This window comes from Mus pahari, chromosome 5 (assembly GCF_900095145.1).
Source record: "Mus pahari chromosome 5, PAHARI_EIJ_v1.1, whole genome shotgun sequence".
Lineage (NCBI taxonomy): Eukaryota > Metazoa > Chordata > Mammalia > Rodentia > Muridae > Mus > Mus pahari.
Genome location: NC_034594.1, coordinates 62,920,464 through 62,926,726, shown reverse-complemented (window position 1 = coordinate 62,926,726; position 6,263 = coordinate 62,920,464). Strand labels below are relative to the sequence as shown.

At 47.7% G+C, this 6,263-nt stretch overlaps 1 protein-coding gene across 2 annotated transcripts in view; it reads left to right on the top strand.

Annotated features, from left to right (window-relative positions):
• Nucleotides 1-3,580: 3,580 nt before the first annotated feature.
• Slc16a14 (solute carrier family 16 member 14) overlaps nucleotides 3,581-6,263 on the top strand; it is a 27,108-nt gene continuing 24,425 nt past the window's right edge. The window contains exon 1 of one of the 2 annotated variants that reach the window (XM_021198920.1): nucleotides 3,581-3,918. The gene's annotated coding sequence lies outside the window, so the exon portion shown is untranslated. Of the gene's footprint in view, nucleotides 3,919-4,030; nucleotides 4,066-6,263 lie in introns of those variants that run through there. The other variant, XM_029538879.1, reaches the window with a different exon arrangement.

Here is a 6,263-nt window from a genome sequence, read left to right as displayed (position 1 = left end):
TGTAAGTCCCAGGGCTGTACACAGACACTCTAGTAACAGTGTAAGTCCCAGGGCTGTACACAGACACTCTAGTAACAGTGTAAGTCCCAGGGCTGCACAGAGACTCTCTTGTCTCAGGAAAAAAAAAAAAAAAAAAAAGACTTGGGTGCTGGAGAGCCATTAAGAGCACTTGCTGATCTTACAGAGGACCCAGCTTTTATTTCCTACACTCACGTGATAGCTCTCAACTGGCTACATAACTGTAGTTCCAACACCTTCTTCTCTGGAGGCACCACATACATGTCTGGTAACAGACATACATGCAAAGAACACACTTAAACATGAAATAGAGTAAATTAAGAAAAATAGATTTAGAGCCTGGAGAGATGGCTCAGCAATTAAGAGCACTGGCTGCTCTTCCGAAGGTCCTGAGTTCAATTCCCAGTAACTGCATGGTGGCTCTCAACCATCTGTAATGGGGTCTGATGCCCTCTTCTGGTGTGTCTAAAGACAGCTAGAATGTACTTACATATAATAAATAAATCTTGGGGCCAGAGTGAGCAGAGATCCTGAGTTCAATTCCCAGCAACCAGATGAAGGCTCACAACCATCTGTACAGCTACAGTGTACTCACATACATAAAATAAATAATAAATCTTTAAAAAAAAAAAAAGAATAATAGATTTAGTAGGAGGGTGAGAGGCTGTCTGGGGACATTAGATAGAACGAGGCCTGAATGTCAAAGAGGCACAGGGAGTGTTTGGGAGTTATTTGACTAAGGTGATGGTTCCCCATATTTATGATTAATCACACTCCTAGAGATCTGCAAGATTTCAGGCCTGGGAGGTCAGGAGGGAATCTTGATCTTACAGGCCTCTGGTATTCATTTTCATTTCACTGTGACAAAATTCCCACAGAAGCCAGGAAGTGGTGGCGCATGCCTTTAATCCCAGCACTTGGGAGGCAGAGGCAGGTGGATTTCTGAGTTCAAGGCCAGCCTGGGCTATACAGAGAAACCCTGTCTCAAACCCACCGCCACCCCCACCCCCAAAAAAAGTCTGACAAAAAAAACTTAAAGGAGGAGGGGTTTGCTCTGGCTCAAGGTTTCACAGGTCCACCTTCAGTGGCAAAGATCTATCTACCCATGACAGTAGTGGCCTGTGTCAGTGTCCCTTTATTTCTTTTTTTTTTTTTTTTTCCTTTTTCTTTCTTTTTTTTTTTTTTTTTTTTTTTTTTTTTTTTTTTTTTTTTTTTTTTTGGTTTTTTGAGACAAGATTTCTCTGTATAGCTCTGGCTGTCCTGGAACTCACTATTTCTTATGGATCAGAAAGTAGAGTGCTCAGGGCAGCACCAGAAGCAGATAGAATCCTCAAAGTCCGCCCACAGTCCACTCACTTCTGCTAGCCACATACAGCCACCTGACCCAAATGTTCCAGAACCTGCCTAAACATCACGGATGGCTGGAGACCAAGCGGTCGGAATCATGAGCCTATGGGTGATGCCTCCTCACACTCCAATCAATCCATAGCACCGCTTCTAAAAACAGATGGATCATCTGTACTTGAGATACTTGCATGGAACTCGGATGGGAGGAGAGAGAGAGAGAGAGAGAGAGAGAGAGAGAGAGAGAGAGAGAACAAGCTGTTGTATAGCCCCAGACTGGCCTTGAACTCCCTCCAATCTCCCAAGTGCTAGAAAAATAGGTGTGAGCCACCACACCTGGCTTCCCAATCTTGACTGGCTGACAAAGTCGTGTTTGGAAAGAATGGTGTCTGAGAGGAGCAGCCCGAGGGAGTACTCAACAAAGTCCGTTTGTTCTGCTGTCTTCATCAGAGACATGCTCCCACAAATGTCCTCATCTAGCCATTCTTCACAGCCCTCTCAGTTATTAAGATGGCTATAGGGGGGCTGGGGGCATGGCACAACCGAGAGAGCACTTGCCTAGCATGCACCAAGTTCCGGGTCTCATCTCCAACATAGCATAAACTGACCGTTGGTGGTACATGGCTATAATCCCAGCACTTGGGAGATGGGGGCAGGAAGATCAGAAGTTCAAAGCCATCCTCAGCTACATAGCTATTTCCAAGGCATTCTGGGGCATGTGAGCTGTTACCTCTCAAAAATTAAAAACAAAACAAAACAAAAATGGGGCATGTTGGTGGGGGAGGGAACTGGAGAGATGGCTCCACAGTTAAGAGCACTGGATTGCTCTTCCAGAGGACCTGAGTTCAATTCCCAGCATCCACATAGCAGCTCACAGCTATCTGTGACTCTGACACTCTCACACAGATATACATATAGGCAAAATAAATAAAATAATTTTTTAAAAAAAGAGCCCGTGAAGCCAATGACAATATAAAATATAAATGAATGTCTTTTGGAAAGAAAGGAGGAAGGGAAGGAAATCCATGGTGGGTAGCATAAATGGCCCCTCCAAAGGCATCTATATCCTAATCAGGAACTTGTGACTATGTGACCTTAAGCGGCAGGAGCAGATTCAAGGTAGCAGATGGAAGTACATTGCTAGTCAGCTGGCCTTAAAATAGATGTGTGAATTATCTAGGAAGGACCAAGATAACCTGGGGGGGGGGGGCATCCATAGAAGGGGCTGGAGAGAACACTCAGCAGTAAAGGGTACTTACTACCAAGCCTGACCAATCCTCAGAACCCACAGGGTTCAAGGAAAACTGCCTTCAGACTGCCTTCGGAAGGATTTCCACACACATACAATCACTCACACACTCATACACGCGCACACACACACACACACACACACACACTACATGTTTAAAAGAATTTAAGTTTAAAAGGAATAGAAAAACAAACAACGGAGAAAGTGTGTCCTGAGTACCCAAGACTGATGCAATGTGGATGGTTTTGAAGATGAGGAAGTGGCCGCCAGCCAAGGCGTGTGGGCAGCCTGCAGAAGCTGGTGGCTCAGCTAGAGCTGCCAGGAGGAACACAGCCTTCAGTGTGCCAACGCACTGAATTTTAGTCCAGGGAGGCCTGTTTCAGGTTCTGGCTGCCAGAACTGTAAAATAATGAATTTGTGTTGCTTTCAGTCACTGTGTTTGTGGTCGTTTATAGCAACAACGACAGGAAAGTACAGAGCCGGTCAGGTTAGGTAAAAGAGCGCTTGCTTCATGTATTTAACAAAATACTAAAAACTCTCCAAGGGCACAAAGTATTATGCTGCTTGCCTATGGGTGTAAGCAATAGGTACTTCAGAAGGATGAGAAGAGGTGGTACCCATACTGGGTCAAAGATGAGAGATTTTCAGTCCACTGTGACTATGAGTGTTGAAATCACTCCACAAACTGCTTTTTGGCTGAGACTCGTATGAGGGTCTGATTCGTTACTTCTCTCCTTGTCAAAAAAAAAAAAAAAGGAAGAGGCCCCCTCCCCCACCCACACTCCCCTATCCTACACACACCTGAGATTTCGGGACATCATTTCCTATGGTAGCAAATATGCACAGCATTGAGGAATCTCAGCCAAGGCGATAAACTTCAACCGGCCACAAGAGTGTGCCTGTGAGGAGCCCGCAGATTTTTTTTTCCCCTGCCAAACCAGAATTAGCCGGTATAGGAATATACCAACGCGGAGATCTGAAATTGCACGGATTGGAAGGAAGCTCTGGGTAGGCTCGGATCCTTCCAAACGCACCCTTTTTAAAGGCTCTGGGTCGGAAGCATCGAGCCTTAGGCTCCAGAAGGTTCACCTGGCCTGACAGTGAACAGAGGGCGAGTCCGGGAGCCCCCGCACCAAGCGCACGAAGCGAGGCGAAGAGCCGAGCCCCCAGCGCCGCATCTGCAGGATGCAATTCGACATTGCCACCAATCCCCATGCCCAGCGACCCCGGGTTCTCCGAGCGGACCTGCAAGTTCACAGGTCGAGACTGGGAGCCGAGTGAGACCGTAGCCTCTCGGGCTGCGTGCAGTGAGTACCCTGGGCTGTATTGAGTGGCGGCCGGGGGCTACCGCAGGGTTGGAGCATCTCCGAGCCGGCCGATACTGGTGGATACCGGTCGATACTGGTGGTTGCGGTTCTTCCTAGGACCCTTGCGAGCTGAGAGCTGGGGACAGGGTATGAGTAGAGAGGGGCCTGGGCAGGGCGGCGGTGCTCCCTTGTCCCCGAGCTGCGGGCAGGGATGCGCGCGGTCCAGGGTGGCGCGTGCCCCCAGGACAACAGAGCGCGCGTCGCCCCGCGCCCGGCCTTGCGCTTGGGTGCTATCGAGGCCCCAAGTTCATGACTTGAAGTATACATTAATGGGGCTACAGTTAGTGACCTCCGAGGGAGAGGATGTCTGTGTCGGGGTCCTCTGTTGGGGGTGGAGGATCGGAGGGTGCGGCATCATGCACAGCTGGACCAGGGCGACAAATGCCGAGCCCCCGGGAGCCGCTCGGATCCAGCATCTCCAAAGAGGAAAGGGGGACAGTGAGGACCCAGCACAGCCATTAAAGGGCAGAAGCTGCCACGGCTTGACGAGGTTTTATGAGCTCAACTCTGCTTACCAATTAAGCCCTTTCTTCCTGCGGAAAAGTTGGTTCAGGCTTAGGCTCGTTAAGCAAGGATGGCTGGGGATGCTTGTAAGGAATTAGAAAGACTCCCTTTGCCTTGTCAGTGGAGAGGGGAAGAGAGGAAGCGGGATAGCCGGAGAGCAGTGCGAAGAAGAAATTGAGACTGACCATACGTTTGTTTATATTGGGACTTCACAGGGCACTCATTAAGCAGTGGGCTCACTTTCAGGGCTAGGCAAGCACCCTACCAACGGAGGGTAGCGTTCATAAGGTTCTAGGTTCAATTCCCCCAGCACTGCCTACATCCAGCACTGTAATACAACACCCTTCCTCGCAGTGGGGGTGGGACAGTGAGTTCAAGGTCACCCTCCAAGTCTGAGCTAAGTGAGACCCTGTCAGACACAAACATAGATGTCTCAGTTGTCTTATCTGTAAAATGGGGTCGTTTAGGACCTTAATACCAACTGACCAAGACCATCGTGGCAAAGGCCGCTAAGGACAGCCCTGACCCATGGGAGGTTTTATCCTCTTATCCCCACCCCTACCCCCTTAACACAGCATGAAGCTAGCTGGGGTTCACTGTCCAGTTGCTTCGCTTGCTGTCCTCCTCTTCAGCGCTGCAGCCTCATGGTCTCGAGAGCGCCCTCTACCGGCCTGAAATTCCGTGAGTTCAGCTGAAGAGCTCACCTGCCATTAGCTCTGACTGCTTCGGGAAGGGATTGCAATTTTAGTTGTAACTTGTCACGCACCACCCCAACCCGGTTCTTGCTTCTCATTATAATTAGTTTATCGAATGAGACACAGTGACAGCCCAATTAAAAATGAAAAACTTGCTTGTAAAAAGTCATCTTGTGACGGAACTGTAAAAAAATGTTAATTATTTTTTAGTCTATAATACATTGCAGAAAAAGCTGACATTTCCATTTTCCGTTACTCTGCTACATAGCTACATTTCGACATTTGTCACTTCAGTGCCACGCTGCCCTTATTTATGATTTTTATTTTTTATCTACTTTATGAAATTTTAAGGGCTTTCACAGTTTTTAAGTGTGTATGTGTATGTGTCTGCTTGTCCATGTGTGTACCGCATCCCTCTGAGACCAGAAGATGTCATCAAATCCTATGGAACTACAGACAGTTGTGAGCTACCCTACGTGGGTGTCAGGAAAGTAAATACCTCTGTATGAGGCACAAGTGCTCATACCTGCTAAGCCATCTCTCCAGCCTCCTTTTTAAAAAATTATGTATTTTATATGTGTTAGTGTTTTGCCCACATGAATGTTTGTAAATTGTGGCATGCAGAGTTGGAGGGACCAGGAAAGGGCATCAGGATAAATATCAAGTCACACCCACCGCATTTTTATCAGGAATCCATTCCCAAGACAACCAATCCACTCTGGGGATGATGGCCTTAATCCATTCCTGAAGTTAGAGCCCTGGTGATAGATACCTTCTAGGGGGTCCCCTTTTACTATGATTAGTAGTTAATCAGAGGCAGTTAGGATTCAGTGTGACCTGTGGTTGAAATAGTCAGATCATATCAGAGTAAACACTTGTTCTGTAGACTGACAGTGAATTGTGAAATCAAGGAATGATGGCTTTTAGAAAGATAGAAGTGGGCTGGTGAGATGGCTCAGCGGGTAAGAGCACCCGACTGCTCTTCCAAAGGTACAGAGTTCAAATCCCAGCAACCACATGGTGGCTCAAACCATCCGTAACGAAATCTGACTCCCTCTTCTGGAGTGTCTGAAGACAGCTACAGTG